The sequence below is a fragment of the Moschus berezovskii genome, chromosome 13, assembly GCF_049115385.1.
Source record: "Moschus berezovskii isolate FMDL1 chromosome 13, NW_MosBer_1.0, whole genome shotgun sequence".
NCBI classification, from domain to species: Eukaryota; Metazoa; Chordata; class Mammalia; order Artiodactyla; family Moschidae; genus Moschus; species Moschus berezovskii.
Window position 1 is genome coordinate 20,352,039 of NC_142472.1, and position 22,503 is coordinate 20,374,541.

Genomic DNA, 22,503 nt, shown 5'->3' on the forward strand with positions numbered 1-22,503 from the left:
TGGTCTGGTATTCCCATTTCTTTCAGAATTTTCCACAGTTTATTGTGATCCACACAGTCAAAGATTTTGGCATAGTCAATAAAGCAGAAATAGATATTTTTCTGGAACTCTCCTGCTCTTTTGATGATCCAGTGGATGTTGGCAATTTGATCTCTGGTGCCTCTGCTTTTTCTAAAACCAGCTTGAAGATCTGGAAGTTCACGGTTCACATATTGCTGAAGCCTGACTTGGAGAATTTTGAGCATGACTTTACTAACGTGTGAGATGAGTGCAACTGGGCAGTAGTTTGAGCATTCTTTGGCATTGCCTTTCTTTGGGATTGGAATGAAAACTGACCTTTTCCAGTCCTGTGGCCATTGCTGAGTTTTCCAAATTTGCTGGCATATTGAGTGCAGCACTTTCACGGCATCATCTTTCAGGATTTGAACTAGCTCAACTGGAATTCCATCACCTCCACTAGCTTTGTTCGTAGTGATGCTTTCTAGGCCCACTTGACTTCACATTCCAAGATGTCTGGCTCTAGGTGAGTGATCACACCATCGTGATTATCTGGGTCGTGAAGATCTTTTTTGTACAGTTCTATGTATCCTTGCCACCTCTTCTTAATATCTTCTGCTTCTGTTAGGTCCCTACCACTTCTGTCCTTTATTGAGTCAGGTATTTAGTCAACACAGACCTAAACACTATTTTCATTAATTAATTAATAAAAATGCCATCACTTTGCAATGTAGGGCAGATATGGGATGTTTGACAAATCAAAGTTGAACGACTTTTTGTAGAGAAGAATATTTCCCTCTGTTTTTAAAATTTTTCAGAAACCATCATGCTTTTTACAGAACACACTGTAGTTGTAGCCTGGTAGACTAGAAAACAGATACATCACTTCTTTCTGCCAAAATCTGGATTTAGAAAGCAACATGTTTACACAGGACTTATCTGTATCTCTTTACCAGTTTTAAATATATAGTAGCAAGTGGAGTAAATTCTGATCACTAACTAATGAACAGCTTTGCATACTGTGCTAGCGCAAGAAAGAGGGAAAAAGCTGGAGCACAATTGTTCCCTCATAGCTTCCAGCCTTGTTTGCCCTGAGCTGACTAGAGACAACAGAGGAACATGGGCCAGCATAGTTAGCACTTCCTTGCTTCCCATGCCCTGGAGGCCAGTAGTGCCAGAAAGGTCTCCTGATCCATCACATGGGGAAAAAAAAATATGAAAGGAAATGCAATTCACCCTGAAGTTGTCATGTCTAGTTTGGTTGACACAGGAATGTCCAGATACTACTCTAAAACTAAGTGACACTTCCGACTGTCTTTACCATCATCATTCAACTTTAATCATTTTTGAGCCTTAAGGGAAGCCCAAGAATACTGGAGTGGGTAGCCTATCCCTTCTCCAGAGGATCTTCCCAACCCAGGAATCAAACTGGGGTCTCCTGCACTGCAGGTGGATTCTTTACCAACTGAGCTATCAGGGAAGCCCTTAATGACAAAAGTAACGTATATTTTGGTGAGCAGTAAAATAATTAAAAGGCACATGAAAAATAAATTCATAGCTGTCCCTCTGCAGTGTTTCCATCATGCCTCCTGAGGTAAGTAACAATACAGCCCAGGGTGCTTTCTTCAGCTTCCTCTATGTATACCCTAACACATAACAAAAAACAGACATATCAAGATAGAGATGGTTTAGTTTTATAAAACTAGGACCAAGCTATACACATAAATGCAACTGACTCTTCTTGCTTGACAATATTTCACGAACTCTTTTCATAAATCTAGATCTTACTTATTTTTATACAGCTATATACTATTCCAAACTCTGGATACAACAATGCTGGTATAATTTATCAAAATATTCCACTAAGACAACTTTTACTTCTTAATTTATAAGACTGACATGTTCCTCATATGTAGTATTTGAAGAGTGATAACCACATGTTTCAAACCTTGCTAATATTTCAGGGAGCTGTTTTCACTTAAGCATATGGCTCCAATCTACATTTGATTTTGCATTTTGTTTCATGAGACACTGCTGGACACAGAGCTATGTTCAAACGGCATACCTCTAATCTTAGGTCTTCATCTCGTGGGCATTTATTTCCACTTTAAAACGTTTATCAGCTGTCGCATAGAGCACTTCCTCGCCCTTTTCCCCTTGAACACAATATAAAAGAGACTTTTTCTTATTTTGAGCAAAGCTAATTATCTGAAAAAGTGTTGGAGAAGAATCTGATTTTCGAGTGGAACTTCTGTCTGCGGAATGTTTCGGAACACACGTTTCCGTAGTTAATGACATATATAGATTTTTTTAGCCTCACATCAGTCCACACATTAACACAGAACCCAAATTGAAAGCAGTACCTCACACACTGTTTGAAAATATCTGTAGAACAAAGGTCAACTGTGCAGTTTGCTAGTTAATGGCCTGAGGCAGAGTTAAGGTTAATGTGGCACTAATGAACAGTCTCAAACCTGTGGACGGGTCTGACCACGGTTGTCAAACAGGAGATAATTTAAAGTGTCAGTCTCCTGTCCTGCAGAGGAAATACATAATCACATGTTTCTAGATAAGGACTATTTTCTCTAGCAATTCTGTATTTCATCATTTGACTTAATTCTCAACAAAGTCATTCTGTTTGACAAAATATTTGCATAGATCTTGAGAAGAGATTTCTAAAGATTTCTTTAGATTTCTGATCTATGGCAATAAGGGTTATCGTTGTAAAGACTTGAAAATAATTAAAGACATGCAGGAAGATTGGCTATCAGGATACTGAAGTCAAGTTTGCTGGTCCCTTTTTACACAGGCTTCATTCATTTTGCCAGGAGAGATGTGGGGAGAGGGTGAATGTAACACAAAGAAACAAAGCCATAAATGGCACCAGCACATTTTATCACAAATGGAAATGTTTCAAGCACATTGCATTCATATTTGATTTTAAAAGAAAATACTGTCTTTTCTAAAATAGTAACTCATAAAGTCTGCTCTCTGAACCACACCTGAACCCACCGCTCATGATGGAAGCTGAGACCTCAGAACTGGTACCATTCTGGAAGAGGAGAGTCTCTTCTTCTGACTAAAATGATTCCAGGTTCTTCCCTCCTGATAGGAAATCTTCTTGTTCACGAGACGGGATTCCCCTACCTCCACAAAAGGGCTGAAGGGGTTGAAATAGGTGGGTAGGCTGGGGAGCACCAGAGAAAATGATGGGAAAGAGCACTGGAAACACGCAACACCCCGACATCCTCCATCTTCTCTGCAGAGGATTCTTTTCTGACAAGTGCTGCATGTTTAAGGCTCCCTGGTGGTGGTTTTATACTGGCCCTGAGCTAGACGATGATAGCCACCTATACAATTGATGTGGACATGTCTACTCTCATTTTTCAATATTCCTCAAATCCAACATGTTACCATTTAATGTCCCAGTAAAAAGCATCCCTTCTGAAAGCATCCTCCTCTAAAAAGAATGATTTAAACACGATGTCAAAACTAGGTTTGCAAAACAAGCTCTCATCTCATTTTCCCATGTCATAAAAATGTACCTCAAAAAGCACTGACTCTGTTCTCCATTAAAAAAGAACTTTAAACAAAGACATTAACTCATTTGTAAAAATAAACACAAGGCCAAATATCCAATATTTTAAAAAATTGGATAATATAAAACTGAGCATCTGTCCCAAAGGAGATATAATTTCTCCTATCTCATAACTTTGTGTTCATTTTAATAAAAATATGCCATAATTTACTCACTCAACTAGTTGAAAGAAGCATGCTATTAATTTCACAATAGGAAAAAAAAAAGTCTAGGACCTGACTAAGTCAAGACCAATGAGAAGGTTTAGCCAAACAGAATATTTACAAATCTAATGACTCTAATATAGGTCATTTATACAAAGAAACATTATAACTGCATTTTGAGATTCAGGATTTTACGTTGAAACTTGAATCTCACTTTCTTTTGCAGTAAGATGTTTCCTGTGCTTGCTAACACTTTAACAATAAACTCCATAACTTAGGGGCCAAAAAAAGAAAAAAACATTCTGGACAATATTTTCCTCTCTCAGCATCAGGACATTAATGAACTACTCTCACTTTAACAGTCTGCCAATAATTGGGCTTCTTCCTATTTCCTTTTCTTTCCTTTTTTAATTAATGACTTAAATCAGATATCCCTGGTTACCTCCACCCACAAATTTGTCTGATAGTTAATATATGCCTTGTACAAATTATTCTCACATGTATTTTTACTTACTGTATACCTCTCAGTGCAAATATTTGTGGTTCCTGGATTTCGATATAAAGAAGGGCTTTAAGATTAGGAAATCTATAGTTAACAAGGCTCAAAGAAAATAAATTATTTTAGTCTTTAATTTTACTCCTACTATTGTAGTAATTCTTATTTTGGAAAAAATTAATTTTGAATATCACATGTAACCCAGATATTATTGTATTTCCAACTTCTGAAAGGTGTCACAGAATACTGAATAATGTTATAATCCCATTTACCCAACTATGACATCTAAAATACTGTGCATATGATCAGAATCAAAGTAATACTTCCTTCCATTATGATTATTGATATATATTTTTGTTTACATTTAGCTTACATTGCAAAATGTAGGCAAAACAAATACAATAAAATATTATAAATTCTTTGGATTCACTCAATTTGCAGGATGCCAAAGTTGCAGTGTTCCATGTCTAACAATATTCTTACTGAAGGAGAGTCAAACTAACACAGCCAAAGAGTGTCTTAAATTGTTAATCTTCAAAAGTCATCAACCAGAATAAATCATATTATTTGGAAGAAAATTTGATCTGCAAGTCTGTAAGTCTATGAATATAGGCTTAAACAGAAAGAATCATCCCAGAACTACCTTCAAGCTTTCATCAGTTGCACCTTTAAACAAAATATTTCACATATGATTCTAGAGACCATGGTGTTTCTGGAAACAGTTGAGATAAATGTGTGCCTTGGAGTGAAGATGAGAAAAATTGAAAAAAAATCAAAGCTTCCATTAAATGATAAAATTCATTCCAGAAATATATTTTTTTCTATTTTGAGCACTACTACGTAAAAATTGGTAGCTTTATTAATTCTATTCAACATGCAACTGGATAAAAATTAGAATATCTCTTGGGTCTACCTACTCCCCATTTTCCCCTCTTATCTGTATGCATGATTTGGATACTTTAAATGCTGATGATAGATGTAAACTGATAGAATATTGTTTGCAATGCAAAACCAAGAGAAAGAAAGAGCTCAGTACTCCAGTTATAGATGGAGCACTCATAAGACTTCTAAGGACAACTTATTTTGCTACTTTAGGAAAAGAAAGAAGCACCAATTATCCTGATGTATGCCCCATAGATTCTGCTAAAAATTCTGAAATATCTTTTATGCACTCCTATAAAAATCATCAATTTTAATACAACACAAATTTAATTCCTCCTCAGTTCAGTTCAGTTGCTCAGTCGTGTCCGACTCTTTGCGACCCCATGAATCACAGCACGCCAGGCCTCCCTGTCCATCACCAAATCCCGTAGTTCACTCAAACTCATGTCCATCGAGTCGGTGATGCCATCCAGCCATCTCACTCTCTGTCGTCCCCGTCTCCTCCTGCCCCCAATCCCTCCCAGCATCAGAGTCTTTTCCAGTGAGTCAGCTCTTCGCATAAGGTGGCCAAAGTATTGGAGTTTCAGCTTTACCATCAGTCCTTTCAATGAACATCCAGGACTGATCTCCTTTAGAATGGACTGGGTGGATCTCAAGAGTCTTCTCCAACACCACAGTTCAAAAGCATCAATTCTTCGGCGATCAGCTTTCTTCACAGTCCAACTCTCACATCCATATATGACCACTGGAAAAACCATAGTCTTGACCTCTTAAAAATATTGGAGTAAAAAAATGGGAGCTGAATTTGGGGTTCTTTTTAACTCCAGATGGTCACAGACTTTCCAAAGGAAAATGGATAAAATATTCACCTTTTGTGAATAAGGAAGGAAGTTGCTTTCAGGTGTATTAGGATAAGGAAAATTTCATTGACAATTTGGTTTTCTTGGTAGGGGAATAATTTGAGCCACATAAATGAGATAACCCTACAGTCATTATTATAAAACACTGCCGAAAAGACTCTAAGCTCATCTGGCAAAGCTGTTATTTGCTGGGAAATAGAAGGTTTTTGGAGAACCAGTTTGAAAAGTGTCCAACTTAAAGGTCATTTTTCCTGTAGCTGAGAAATATATTTTATTATTCTTTTTGTAGTGAGAAATTTGGGAAGATTTCTACTCACATTAACTTAAATTTGACAGTCTCAGTATTACAGATGTCACAGATTAACTTGAGGCCTAAAGCATTATGGACTATGGATGTAAATAACTTGAAGAATTTAGAATAAACCTCATGTTCCCTGATGCAAGCCTATCCTCGTCTAAGCAAGCAAACAATGAGAGTTCTAACTGCAGGCACTGATAACCACATAAGTTTGCTTCCTGTAATTTTCAATAACTGTCAGCATCAAAACAAAATGCGAGCAGCATCCATTGGACACCAAACCTTTACGACCATCACAATTTCAATTTCTAGTTTATATCAAGCAGTTGAAGCCATCTCTCCTTTCAGCACAAATACGGTTGACAGTTACATATCCTGTAGTTTGGATATAGTTTCAGATATTTCATGAAATGGTCGATAATTTATCCATGAATATTTAAAATGTAGAGCAAACCCAATTTGAAGTTGTTACTTTGAATACTCAGCTTAAGTGGAGCAATTTGCTTTTCAGTGCAGCAAAATTTTACATGTATTTGTTTATGAACTTTCTTGTTCTGAGAGATTTTATCAGGTTCTCAGTGGGATACATGACCCACAAAAGGTTAAGCACCACTAGCCTAAACTTTTGCCACATGTTTGCTTGCCTTCTGGCATTCCTTCTTCCTGTGTGCCTGGGTTTTGACCCCAGGGGTCCTGCTCTCCATTACTCACACAGGGCTTGACGCCGTGCTCCTGTTTTTTCAGCCCTGCTCTGGCCTGGCCTCTCGCCCCTCATCCAAAGGCATGCCTTGACCTGCCCTGCTCTGGTGCCCTCACTGCCACTACTCACTAAGCGCTGTTTTAAATTAAACAGCAATGTTCTCATAGAAGGGAACATGACCTTTATTTTAGTAAATTAAACTTACAGGTAATAAATATCCATGGCACCTCAAAGAAGCACTAACTTCCTTTTAGGAAATAGATTGGAAATTGTTTTCTCCAGTCCTACAAATGCTAATAATTTGTTTCTCAAAGAGCTGACTTTTTCCTGAACTGTGGATACTTTCATCTGCTGATTATGTGTATATCCAATTCACTAAGCTCAGTGTGTCAGTAATGACTTACTCATAAAAACAAATACATGTATCCAAACACACAGCAAGAATTTTCAAAATTAATTGTGCTTTCACTAACAAAGTATTTGAAAATGTAGCTATGAATTCATGTATTTTAAGCTAACTGACCCTATTTAATAAAGCTAACTGAGCCTTCTGCACTGTCTTGCAATCATATTAAATATAATATTGAGTGTTCTTCATTCAGTATATGTTTAAAATTTTTCCTATTATAATTTACTTATTTGCAACCATATCACTGTGTTCTTTTGAGAGGTACAGGGATACATTAATTTGCTTTCATAGACAGACCCATCCTGAATAAGAATTATGCCCTGACTCATTCCTCTCCTTAAACTGTGCAACTTCAAATATCCTTTCTACCTCTCATGCTCAGCAAATAAAACTGTCTAATGTTCCAAGTGGTAAAATCCTCACTCAAATCGAGATTTAATAATCACATTAGAATGGAACTTTCTGTTGATACAATATCTCAATTCGGTTCTGAAGAGATAATTAAGAGAAACAAAAACTCATAAAACAATTTAAATTATATTTTTTTTCCAACATTAAAAATCCAGGATATCTAAAATTTCTCCTTTCCCCACCTTTAGATCAAAATCACCTATAACATTAAAAATATTTTACATTTACTAAGACCTAACACAGTCTCTATTATCCCTGATACACACTTATGCATGCAGCCCATCCCCTTAATTGGCATATTCTTAAATGAGAAGCTTGGCTAATTGGAATGCTTGCTGTAGAACAGATGGGGCACTGGTGTTGAGACTCTGCCTTAATTTACTGTCCTGGGGTTTTCCTAATTACCCACTTAATTGGCACAGCCACACTGCTTTGAAATAATAATGTACAGCTAATTATCACCGATTTAAGCTTGCTAATAGCTTATTCTTACCAGCTAACTTCAAGAAATCAAGCAGAGAGCAGGAACTGCCACAGCAAAAGCACTCTGCCTGGGCTGGTTTAGATAGTTATATGAGCGTGATGTTCTTTACCGCTGTGTTGACTTGGTTTCTGTCCAAGGAGAGCTAAATAGTGATGCTTTGCTAGATGTTTAAAGGAGTAGTAGCTTTTCCTTACCCTTGTCAACTTTCAGAGACCTCCAGAACTGGTATGTATCAATCATTCCAAGTCTCCAATTAGCTCATTACTTGCACCCTACATCCAGGGGAAAAATTCGATAGTCATTAAATAAGTATTGGGTTGGCCAAAGAGTTCATTCAGGTTTGGAACCACCCAAATGAATTTTTTACCAACAAAATGCATCTCCAAAACGTGATAAAAAAAAAAATAATAATGATAAACTATAGTTCAGCTCCTCTTTTTCCAGACTCCATCAACAAGCTCAGCACAACCCTTAGATCCAGAGACAGACTTTAATAAGTAAATTTCCTTCTTCAAATGTTACAAACAGAACAAGAAGGCAGTGCTTTTAACACTGTAGGAATTCAGAGGAAGAATAGGAAAAAAAAAAAAAAAAACAAAGAAAAAAGGAACTTAGGAATATAGAGAGAAATATCAATATTTAGGATAGGTGATGATACTTCTGCCTTTGTTGTCGTTGTTCACTTACTAAGTCTTATCACACTAGTTGTGACCCCATGGACTACAGCACTCCAGGCGTCGGTCCTTCACTATTTCCCTTAGTTTGCTCAAACTCATGTCCATTGAGTCAGTGATGCCATCCAATCATTTTATTCTCTGTTGTCCTCTTTTCCTCCTGCCTTCAATCTTTCCCAGCATCAGGGTCTTTTCCAATGAGTCAGTTCTTCTCATCAGGTGGCCAAGGTATTGGAACTTCAGCTTCCCTATCAGTCCTTTCAATGAATACTCAGGACTGATTTTCTTTAGGATTGACTGGTTTCATCTCCTTGCAGTCCAAGGGACTCTCAAGAGTCTCTACAACAACACAGTTTGAAAGCATCAATTCTTTGGCGCTCAACCTTCTTTATGATCCAACTCTTACACCTGTACATGACTGCTGGAAAAGCCATAGCTTTGACTATATGGACTTTTGTCAGCAAATTGATGTCTCTGCTTTTGAATATGCTGTCTACTTTTGTCTTACTTTTTCTCCCAAGGAGCAAACTTTGACTTTTAATTTTGTGACTGCAGTCACCATCCACAGTGATTTTGGAGCCCAAGAAAATAGTCTGTCACTTCCGCCTTAGTTTACACTTATTCTGCATTTCGGCCATTCTGCCATTGCAGAAAATGAAGAGAAACTAAAGAGCCTCTTGATGAAGGTGAAAGAAGAAAATGAAAAACCTGGCTTAAAATTCAACATTCAAAAAGCAAAAATCATGGTATCTGGTCCCATCACTTCATGGCAAAAAGATGGGGAAAAATGGAAACAGTGATAGACTTTATTTTCTTGGGCTCTGAGATCACTGCACACGGTAACTGCAGCCATGAAATTAAAAGACGCTTGCTCCTTGGAAGAAAAGCTATGACCAACCTAGACAGCATATTCAAAACCAGAGACATCACTTTGCCGACAAAGGTCCATATAGTCAAAGCTATAGTTTTTATAGTAGTCATGTATGGATATGAGAGTTGGACTATAGAGAAGTCTGAGCACCAAAGAATTGATGCTTTTGAACTGTAGTGTTGGAGAGGACTCTTGAGAGCACCTTGGACTGCAAGGAGATTCAACCAGTCAATCCTAAAGGAAATCAACTCTGAATATTCGTTGGAAGGACTGATGCTCAAGTTGAAGCTCTAATACTTTGGCCACCTGATGATAAGAGCTGACTCATTGAAAAAGACCCTGATCCTGGGAAAGATTGAAGGCAAGAAGAGAAGGGGACGACATAGGATGAGATAGTTGGATGGTATCACAGACTCAATAGACACGAGTTTGAGCAAACTCTGGGAGATAACGAAGAACAGAGGAACCTGGTGTGCTGCAGTCCATGAAGTCACAAAGAGTTGGACACAGATGAGCAACTGAACAACAACATTCCACATTTATTTTAGGAACTTTTTCAGATGTGTCTAGGTCAGATCTCCTAGAGGCAACATCTAAGACAGGGATGTGGATTCAGGAGATTTACTGAGGGACTGCTCTTAAGAGAGAGGCAATAGCGGTTAAGCAGTGATGTCGGTTCAGCTTCATCCAGATGCCACAAGGAGAGCTGCAGCATGAATTTCACCACATATCTGTTCCCACCACTTTGAGCAAAGGCAAGCCTGCATCCCCCTGTGTAGCTTAGTCATTGCCTACAAGCTGTCACCAAGGGGGTGAAGTAGGTGGGAGTTTACCTCCCTCATCTAGGTGGGTGAGGTGGTATGACAGCCACTCTTCAGGATGATCCTCAGTAATTTTTCCTTCCTGCTTCTGTGTAGTCCCCTTCCACACTGATAGAACTGACCTGTAGAACCTGTTCAGTTCAGTTCAGTCGCTCAGTCGTGTCCGACTCTCCGCGACCCCATGAATCACAGCACGCCAGGCCTCCCTGTCCATCACCAACTCCCGGAGTTCACTCAAACTCATGTCCATCAAGTCGGTGATGCCATCCAGCCATCTCATTCTCCGTCGTCCCCTTCTCCTCCCGCCCCCAACCTTTCCCAGCATCAGAGTCTTTTCCAGTGAGTCAACTCGTCGCATGAGGTGGCCAAAGTATTGCAGTTTCAGCTTTAGCATCAGTCCCTCCAATGAACATCCAGGATTGATCTCCTCTATAATGGACTGGTTGGATCTCCTTGCAGTATAAGGGACTCTCAAGAGTCTTCTCCAACACCACAGTTCAAAAGCATCGCTTCTTCGGCGATCAGCCTTCTTCACAGTCCAACTCTCACATCCATACATGACCACGGGAAAAACCATTGCCTTGACTAGACGGACCTTGGTTGGCAAAGTAATGTCTCTGCTTTTTAATATACTATCAAGGTTGGTCATAACTTTCCTTCCAAGGAGCAAGCGTCTTTTAATTTCATGGCTGCAATCAGCCTCTGCAGTGATTTTGGAGCCCAAAAAAACGAAGTCTGACACTGTTTCCACTGTTTTTCCATCTATTTCCCATGAAGTGACGGGACCAGATGCCATGATCTTTGTTTTCTGAATGTTGAGCTTCAAGCCAACCTTTTCACTCTCCTCTTTCACTTTCATCAAGAGGCTTTTGAGTTCCTCTTCACTTTCTGCCATAAGGGTAGTGTCATCTGCATATCTGAGGTTATTGATATTTCTCCCGGCAATCTTGATTCCAGCTTGTGCTTCTTCCAGCCCAGCGTTCCTCATGATGTACTCTGCATATAAGTTAAATAAGCAAGGTGACAATATACAACCTTGACGTACACCTTTTCCTATTTGGAACCAGTCTGTTCTTCCATGTCCAGTTCTAACAGTTGCTTCCTGACCTGCATACAGGTTTCTCAAGAGGCAGGTCAGGTGGTCTGGGATTCCCATCTCTTTCAGAATGTTAGAACCTGTAGAATATTGCAAAAATGACCATGTGGGACTTGGAGGCCAGATCATAAAAGACTCAGCAGCTTCTGCCTTACTTTCTCTTAGATTGCTTGCACTGAGGGAAACCAGCCACAACATGGTGAGGAAACTGAAGCAGTTCTGTGCAGAAGACACTGTGACAAAAAACCAAGTCCCTGGGCTTCCCTAGTGGCTCGGTGGTAAAGAATTTGCCTGCCAGTGCAGAAGACACAGGTTCGATCCTTGATCCAGGACGATTCCACGTGCTGCGAAACAACTAAGTCCATGTAGCACCACTATTGAGCCCGTGGCTCTAGATCCCGTGCTCCTCAATGTGGGAAGTCACTGCAATGAGAAGCCCTTGCACCACCAGAGAGTAGGCTCCCCATAGCTAGAGAAAAGCCTGTTCAGCAATGAATACTCACCACAGCCTAAAATAAATAAATACATTAAAAAAAAAAAAAAGGAAGCTTCCTGACAACAGCCGTGTGTGAGTGAGCTCTCTTGGGAGATAATCACGCCAGTTCCACTCAAGCCTTCAGACTGACTGCAGACCCAGATGACTTCTGGAAAGCCATCTCCAGAGACCCTGAGCCCAAATCCCAGTTAAGCAGCTCCCAAATTGTTGACCCACAGAAAGTTACATAATAAATGCTTATGTTGCTTTAAGCCACTAAGTTTGGAATGATTTGTTAGGTAGCAATACATAACCAATAAAGAAGGCTCCTATGTGTTGAGGGCAATGCCCCAGATAATAAGGCAGCCGTGCATTGTCAGCAGCCAGGACACAGTGGCCAGGAAGCAGGTAAAATGACCAGGGAAAGGGATGCAAGCGGGGCATTAGCAACATTCATAGCCTTAGTTACCTCTCACGTTAGGTATTTCCATCAAACCCTTCATGCTACTTAATGGAGTACCATGTCATAAATGTAATCATGACTTGGACATTTACAGTTTTAAAAATGTATCTGGCAACAACTTGAAGTTCTAGACCTAGTGAAAATATTCTTGAAAAATGAAGGTAGGTTCAAACAACAGCTGAGAGAATTCATCACTAGTAATAAGCAATGAGAGAAGGCAATGGCAAGCCACTCCAGTACTATTGCCTAGAAAATCCCATGGATGGAGGAGCCTGGTAGGTTGCAGTCCGTGGGGTCGCTAAGGGTCAGACACGACTGAGCGACTTCACTTTCAGTTTTCACTTTCACACATTGGAGAAGGAAATGGCAACCCACTCCAGTGTTCTTGCCTGGAGAATCCCAGGGACGGGGGAGCCTGGTGGGCTTCCGTCTATGGGGTCACACAGAGTCGGACACGACTGAAGTGACTTAGCAGCAGCAGCAGCAGCAATAAGCAATGAGAGATGAGTACTCAGGCTAAAGCAAAATAATTCTTGATGAACCCACAGAACTAAAAAAAAAAAAAAAAAGCACCAGAAAGAATATGTGAGTAATTACAGGTAAATATTGACTACCTAGGGCTTCCCTGGTAGCTCAGAGGGTAAAGAATCTGCCTGTAATGCAGGAGACCCCAGTTCTATTCCTAGGTTGGGAAGAGCCCCTGGAGAAGGGATAGGCCACCCACTCCAATATTCTTGGGCTTCCCTGGTGGCTCAGATGGTAAAGAATCCACCTGCAATGTTGGACACCTGGGCTCAATTCCTGGGTTGGAAAGATGTCCTGGAGAAGAGAACAGCTATCCACTCCAGTATTCTGGCCTGGAGAATCCCCATGGACAGAGTAAGTGGGCTACAGTCCACGTGTTCACAAAGAGTCAGACATGATTAAGTGACTAAGCACAGCACAACATTGACTACTCAAAGACAAAATAACAAAAGGTCTTGGTGGTTGTTCAAATGTTGGTAGACATGAGATTTGTTGACAAAAATAGCACAAATCCTAGTAAGAGAGTAAGTGTTAGTCACTCAGTCGTGCCTGACTTTTTGTGACCCCATTGATTGTAGCCCACCAGGCTCCTCTATCCATGAGGTTTTCCACCCAAGGAAACCGGAGTGGGATGCTATTTCCTTCTCCAGGGGATCTTCCCAACCCCGGGATTGAACCCCAGTTTCCTGCACTGCAGGTAGATTCTTTACCAACTGAGCTACAAGGGAAGCCACAGTAAGAGAGTAATGGAGTGAAACTGCTCTGAGGTGCTTATATTGTTCAACGAAGTGGTAAAACTTTTCATTTAAAGTAGAAGGTAAAAGTTAAAAGTGCATACTGTGATCATTATGACAACCATTAAAAGAAGAGTAAAGAAACACAAATCTAAAAAACTATGAAGACAAAAAATAATAAATACCAGCTAAACTCAAAAGAAAACAAGATAAACCAACACGATATTGTAAAACAATTATCCTCCATTTAAAAATAAATGAATTTTTAAAGAGAGAAAATAACCAAGACAAGAAGGTACATGTTTACAAAAAAAAAAAAGAAGAAGGAAAGAAAGAAGGAATAAAGAAAAACACAGTGTAAAGGGAAAATAGATAAAAAGATGGTAGCCTTAAACAACTATTACTCCAGTATATTACATGTCACTGTAAAACGCTGTAGAACCAACCTAACATTGAGTCATTTATGTCAAGAACAAAACAGAGATGGTCAATGCAGATGTAAAAAGGAAACTTAACCTAACCTTACAGGAATGGACAGCTCTTTTCATGAATTGGCAGAGGACACCAGCCAATCCCCCAAACACCACGTCTTTTTATGCCATCTCTGAACTTCCTGCTCCCCTAATTCAGTTACCCTAATCCAAATAAGAAAGAAAACCAGTAGGCAACCAATTAGCTGAAAAAAACAAATAATCTCCATATTTATCCATAAAATCCTCTAATCTGTTAGCAACTCAGAACTCACTGCTCCCATAGCCTTGAGTTTCCAGTTTTGCAGGATGCAATTCTTGTAATAAACTCATCTTTCTGCCTTTTTTTCTTAATGCAGTACAGAGTTGGTTTTTGACACCATACACTAAATGTGCTGTCACCTCAGTCATGGCCAACTCTGTGCAACCCCATGGACTGTAGCCAGCCAGGCTCCTCTGTCCATGGCAATACTGGAGTGGGTTGCCATGCCCTTCTCCATGGGATCTTCCCCACTCAATCACTCACAGGTGATTGAACCCACGGCTCCTACATCTCCTGCACTGGCACTCAGATTCCTTATAACTAGCACTGCTGGGAAGCCCAAGGGCACAAGGGCCAATCTGCAAACCTGAGGCCTGATGGCAGTCTGTCACCTGGGGGCAGAGGATGCTGAGAACTTGCTTGTAGGAGGCTGGAGAGCCATGGGGTCAAGATCTCACAGGGCGTCAAGCCTTGGCCAAAACATCCCACTTAAAAAACAAAACCTTAATCATTGTTTAGTAAATACTGTTGGCTACCTCACCTAAAAGAGATTAAATTAGTTATGTCAAAAATGGTTATATAAATATAACCTCAAAAGAATTGTTTGAATAATGGAAAATATATAAATTAAACTCTTACTCTGCCACAAAGACCTCAAAATATACATGTTTTAAGTCCTGTGCCATAAATCTACCATAATTTTAAACAACAGAATTTTATTACAAGATATGTCAATAAAGAAACTAAATCTAAATTATAGCAATGTAATTTTAAAAGACTATGACTTATCCAGGCTTCTCTTGTGGCTCAGCAGTTAAGAATATGCCTGCAGTGCAGGAGTCACAGGAAACACGGCTTCAGTCCCTGGGTTGGGAAGATCCCCTGGATGAGGGCATGGCAACTGCCCCAGTATTCTTGCCTGTAGATTTCCAAGGACAGAGGAGCCTGGTGGGCTATAGTCCATGGGATCGCAAAGAATCAGACACAACTAAGGTGACTTAGCAGCAATAGCAGCATGACTTCTTTATACATAAAAAGAGTTTTAAAGTTTTAGTAAATAAAAGAGTGTTTATTTTCATTTACATGGTAAGACAGTGTCAAAGACACTGCTGTATTTTACAAACTATATCAGATATAAGCAAGTTTCCCAGGGATACCTCCTAAGAAGGTGGACTCTAGTGTATATGAGTTTTACCAGGTACAGCAAGCCTCTTGCCAGAATGGCTGTACCAGGGCACCATATAATGACCCACAGAGACAACCCAGACCCATGAACAAACTGACCATTAGAAATGGAGTACAAAAAAAGTAGCCATATACAGCATTATAAACATATCTTTGACTGAATCAATCTTTGTATTCAATATAACTTTCATCAAAACTCAAGATTAGAATATATATTTGAAAAAATAAATTCCACAAACATCTAAGAAAAGTTTGTAAGAGAGTAAATAAGAGAGCTCACAAAACTAACAAAATCTTTAAGAACAAAAGCAAAAATAGAAAATAAAAAAGGAAACAGCAAATTCAGAGAGAGCTTAAAACAGGTCAGTGTATCTATCTTTGGGAACTTTGAATGAGTATGAATCTTTTTAAAAAATTAGCGTAAAAGGAAAATGATAGATTGTTTTAGAGCATCCTTTGAAATCTGCCTCAGAATTGAAAACTTACGTTGGAACTTTACATCATGGCATTTATAAAGATGTAGTCTCTGCATATATTAATGTGAGAAAGAAAACTATAGTGCTAGTATGAAAGACAGAATATATATTTTTCAGTTGATGCAGGAAAGACATTTTTATACAAGAAAACATATTTTATAAACTTAAGAATTTTTAACAAAGATCACTTTAGACTAAATTACCCATAAACTCATTTTTTTAACATTTAACTGAAATATCATCTTAGATGGAACATGTTTTCACAGTTTAAAACTAATAAACAATATACAGAACATAAAAAGAAACTCCTACAAATGGATAAATTAAAATTTTAAAGGAATCTTGTAGGAAATTGAACAAACAGAAAAAAAGGAAATTCAGAGAAGATGGAAAAACAGAATTGTAGGAAATGATTAAAAATTTAAAACTATATTAGTTTGTATTACTTATATAATTAAACTTTATTTGTTAACATATGAGCAATAAGAAACTAGCTAACCCATGAAATAAGAGTGGGATGTGAAATAACAAAAAAAGAAGAAGAAAAAAAAAAAACCTTGGAAATTAAAAATTTAAAAACTGTCACTTTATTTAACATAAAACTGGCTATCCTTACCCTCATCTCAGCATCCACATACCTTCACTATAGTAATAGTAAGGCTGGGTTCTCCTGTGAAGATCCCTGCACAAGTCCAACCTTTAAATAGCATAAATCTTCCTTCATGTCTTCCCTTAAGGGACCTGTGGCCTTTTTGCTTCCCAGGAATCCATACCAGCTCTCAGTTAACTATAATCCTAAAGACCCAGAATGCCATTCTACTCTCTCCATCTTACTGGGGCTTACAGAGGTCCAAGGGAGTTTAAATTTTAGGCTCACATTGGGCCAAGTTAGTCCACAGAAGTTTGTCTATTTCACACCACAGAATATGTTTTAGAAGACACACAGCCCCCATACTGGTTCCTCAACTCATGGAGCAAGGGGCAAACCGAAGTCCCTAAAACTACCTCTTGTTCAGAAACAGTAAAACAAAGGACTATCATATCTGTACTGATTCTGATACCAATTCCAGTAGAGAATTGGTATAAGAGAGAATACCAATTGGTAGAGAGGAAGTAGGGGACTCCACACAAGCAAAAGTGATTTTTCCACAGCAGCAGGGTGTCTGAAAATCCACCTCAATTCTGACACTCAGAAATGGCATCAGATTCCACAAGTTAATAGTTCATTCCTACAAGACGGTGCCCCCTACCATCACACACACATACACACACACATCAGATGGCAGTCTCAAGTCCAGATTGTCACCTGTACTTCTGACCAACTGGCTATAAATCACAGGTTCCGTGACTTCCTCCCCTCTTAGATTGGATTAATTTTCTAGAGCAGCTCACTGAACTCCAAGAAATGTTTTACTTACTAGATCAACAGTTTATTATAAAAGGATATGGCTCCGGAACAGACAGATGGAAGAGCTACACAGGGCAAGGTACTGGAGGATGGAACATACAGCTTCTTTTCACTCTCCTGGCAGGCCACTCACTCAGCAGTTCCAGGTGTTCACCAGCCAGGATGCTCTCCAAAGCATCTTTGGGGTTTTACAGAGGCCTCATTACACAGCTGTGATTGATTAACTCATTGGACACTGGCAATTGAGTGAACCCTGTGACTCCTTCCACCTCACCAGAGGCTGGAAAGTGAGACTAAAAGTTTGAACCTTCAGCAATTTCCCTGCTCGTCCAGTGGCTAAGATTCTGTACTTCCACTGCAGAGGATGTGGGTTCTATCCTTGGTCAGGGACTCAAATCCCACATGCTACTCAGCCAAAAAAATAAAAAAGAGAAAGAGAGCAAGCTTTGTGTTTTAAAAGTTCCAACCTTCTAATCACATGTTAACTTTCCAGATAACCAGCCCTTATACTTCAGTTCAGTTCAGTAGCTCAGTCGTGTCCAACTCTTTGCAACCCCATGAATCACAGCACGCCAGGCCTCCCTGTTCATCACCAACTCCCGGAGTTCACTCAAACTCATGTCCACAGAGTCGGTGATGCCATCCAGCCATCTCATTCTCTGTCGTCCCCTTCTCCTCCCACCCCCAACCTTTCCCAGCATCAGAGTCTTTTCCAGTGAGTCAACTCGTCGCATGAGGTGGCCAAAGTATTGCAGCTTCAGCTTTAGCATCAGTCCTTCCAATGAACACCCAGGATTGATCTCCTTTAGAATGGTCTGGTTGGATCTCCTTGCAGTACAAGGGACTCTCAAGAGTCTTCTCCAACTCCACAGTTCAGGTGGGGTCCAAAAGTCACCTCATTAAGATAACAAAAAACACCATTCTGCTTTTATCACTTAGGAAGATCCAAGCATTTTAGTAGTTCTATGTCACAAATGGTGTCAAAGAACAAATATATATTTCTTACCTTATATCACACTATCACAATATGCTTAGGGAATTGCTCAGTTTAGGGTCATGAAGCCAGGAAAAGTGTAATAATGGCGATCCTAACACCTCACCACTAACTTCGCTTGCTTGGCTAGTCTGTGCACATGGAGTGGCCATGGAGAAAGTTTGGATTATCATAACCAGAGTCAGACAGTGACTTCAGTTACATACTCCTTTGCATGTGTTGTCTGCTAGAGCAAATCAAAACATGTCCTGCCACCTGCTATCCAGCTAATGATTTGACAAATGCTCTTCTCTCCTTACCAATTAGTAAGGATAATTAGAGACATTTCACTTTCAGCTGGCAAGAACAGTCACTGTTAGACCTCAAGGCAATTCTCCCACTCCATGACAGACAAGAGCCACAATCATCCAGACATCCTACAGGACGCCAAGCTGATAATCAAATATTGATCACATTATCCTAGATAACTTAGTAGACAAGTGAATGACTCTGATGGGGAAAATATTGACATTTTGAGTGCTTGACAATTCAGCAGGGTTTCTAAATGTCTAGCAGTCTAAATCTAATTGGGATATTCTTCTAATTTAAAAGGCCAATCTCTGAACAGATAACCTAGAGCACGGGAAGAAGCACAGAAATTTTTGGACCCCTTTCCATGTTAGAGAAAACATAGTACACAGATATTACAACATAGCATGCTGCTATAACACATCTATAAAATATCACCAAGCTGCTCAGACATTCGATCCAGACAACCTAGTTCATCTATTCAATGGTAACTGAAGTACTCGTGGCAAATAAACATGTTCTGCAGAGACTCCTGAAAGCCCCATTAGAAAAATCAAAGTATAGACAACAAGAGTTTTGGAGTAAAGACATTTTTTCTTTTATTGAGCACTAATTTTGGTTAGTTGATTAACTGGTCAGTTGGCAGATCTGTCACTCAGTATGTCGGTCAACTGGTTGGTTTACAACTGGACTCACAAAAACTGCACATTTGACCATAAGCCAGCAAGTGACTCTGCAACCTAAGATGCTCATGAGGAGCTAAATGCTATCTGACCCGCCAGGCTATAAGATCAGGCTTGTGCTGAAGCAATATAACATCAAGGGGAAGTGATCTACTGGAAATTAAGCTCAAGCAGATGGAAAAAGCACAAGATGCCTGGAAGGTAGCCCAGACTCAATAAGCACCTATTCCTATGCTGCCCCATCTACTTCAATTAAAATTTATGACCTCATGGGGAAAGATCAGTTGATGAAAGGTAAATAAAATTCAGGTTGTGAAAGGAAAATCAAAATGGTATTTCCAAGAAAGCTTTTTAAAATGGAGCCAAGAGTCTGCTGAGGAAGTGTGATGTATGCATATTTCAGCATACATGGAATGGAATCTGACCTTTGACCACATATTGTCTTAATACAGGCACCCAAAATATCTGCCCAATGATACTCATCTCATCCTTACCCCAAATAACTCCTGACAGACTTATTGAACCCTAAAATAAAATAGAATTGAATTCTGAAATAGCCCTTAAGGATAACTATTTCCTTTCTTTCATCAGAATCAATCATAATTATTTCCAGACAACTTTAACAATCTTGGTGGCTTTTGTCTTTATAAGCCCCTGACTCTTTGCCCACCTTCAACAGTTTCATCTGAATCTGTGTCTCTGGAATTGCAATTCCCAAGAGCAAAATAAACTCTTTTCTTATTTGCAGCCTTCTGCATTGTTTGGTTTAAAAAGTCTACCTTACGATAAGAAAGGATAAATAAAATTCAGGTCTAGTTAATGGATGCTTCTCTCTGCTAAGTCACTGCAGTTGTGTCGGACTCCTTGAAACCCAATGAACTATAGCCCGCCAGGCTCCTCTGTCCACAGGATTCTCCAGGTAAGACTACTGGAGTTGGTTTCCACACACTCCTCCAAGGGATCTTCCCAACCCAGGGATCAAACCCACTTCTCCTATGTATCTCCCATTGGCAAGATACAATGGGAAGCCCCTGTTTATGGATAAATCTGCACAGTATATAGGCCTCAAGCAGAAATATACTATCCCAGCAATTAAGTTCCATTCAGGAGTGGCAATAAAAAATGTGTAAAAATCAAATGCTAAGTAGGCTCAAGTGCAGGACCTCTGGTTGTTCAAGAAATTAACCTATGATAAGCTTATGCTTATTCACAGGAAAAGGCTAATGGTGACTGACCAGTCAAGAGCATAGGGATAGAGAGTTTGCAAGACTGGTGACATAGAGGTCGACTCTATGACCAGGATAGATTCTTACAAAACTTTCCATTTAGATAAGCCCCCTCACTGCTCTTGAGTCATTTTGTAACATTTCACCTGCATGGTCTTAGTTTGCAAGGGAATAAACCATGTTATGTATTGGGTTTTGTCTTGGTTTTCCAGTATCAAGGTCATTTTGGTGGTGAAACTGCCATAACCTTTAGGAACTTAAGATCTTCCTTGTGTGGGTTTTACTATAAGAACCACCATAGCTAAAGCATGTGGTGCTGGTGGTTTAGCTGCTAAGTAGTGTTCAACTCTTTGCAATCCCATGGATTGTAGCCCACCAAACTCCTCTGTCCATGGGATTTCCCAGGTAAGAATACTGGAGTGGGTTGTCATTTCCCTCTCCAGGGGTTATTCTCAACCCAGGGATAGAACCCGTGTCTCCTGCTTGGCAGGTGGGTTCTTTACTACTGAGCACTGGAAGCCCAACCAACGCATACCGATTTCTCAAATGCAAGAAATGACTACTGATCACTATAAACGCTTAAACTGAAAAAAATAAATTACCCCCCCAAAAAAATCACAGCTACTTTACATGCAAACATTGTGCTAACTGTATTGCTACTGCAGCACATAGCCAGAAATAGCTCAGTTCTTTATCCCTCACTTATAACCCAACTGAGAAGAGGATGAGGCAAGTAAGAGCACTATCCCAAAAGAAAAGAAACCGATTTTACACTATTGAGAGTAAATCTATGTAAAATACTGAATTCTCCAAAAGGCATTGTTAGAAATAATTGTTTGAATTAATAAACAAATACATAATTCTGAATTTCAGTTCAATTAAAAACTACTGAGAAACCAGTATTTGCCATTGTACTGGTCAATTGAATACCAAAACAAATGTTCCCTCCAGTATTAAACAGTTTTTAGTTTAATCACCAATTAACCAAAAGGATACTAATGACGGCTTTAATTTAACAAGTGAAATAATGATGGGCACAGTATAGAAATGTGAGTTACAGAAACAAGCCACTAAATCAATGCTTATAATTTTGAGTCAACAGATAACAATTTTTAGCATTCAAGATAAAAGGTATTGACATTATTTTCTTTTAACAGATACCTAACATTCAGTAATATTTATCACATCATTTATATGAACACTCTTTGTCTTGCCTTCTGTCCAATATAGTAGTCATTAGTTACATGTAAAACTTTAAAATTAATTGAAATTATGTAACATTAAAAATTCAACCCTCAGTCACACTAGCCACATTTTTTTTTTTTTCGTTAGTGGTAAGCTCACTTACCTACCATGAGATCTGCCTTCTTTATAAATTCTGAAGTATATAACTCAATATTGTCTACCAGAAGGAGGGGGAAATAAGGAGTTACTATTCAATGGGCATAGTTTCAATTAAGCAAGATGACTGTTAGAGATTGCTGTACTAACACTGCACCCTGGCCACATTTGAAGTGCACCATGATCATATGTGTGTAAGACAGACCACATTGAACTATAAAAAAAATATCCCT

The 22,503-nt window shown here is 39.2% G+C and overlaps 1 protein-coding gene across 1 annotated transcript in view; it reads right to left on the reverse strand.

Moving 5' to 3' along the window:
* The window catches only part of GPC5 (glypican 5), a 955,909-nt gene that overhangs the window by 570,547 nt on the left and 362,859 nt on the right, over positions 1-22,503 (reverse strand). The gene's annotated exons all lie outside the window — the stretch shown is intronic.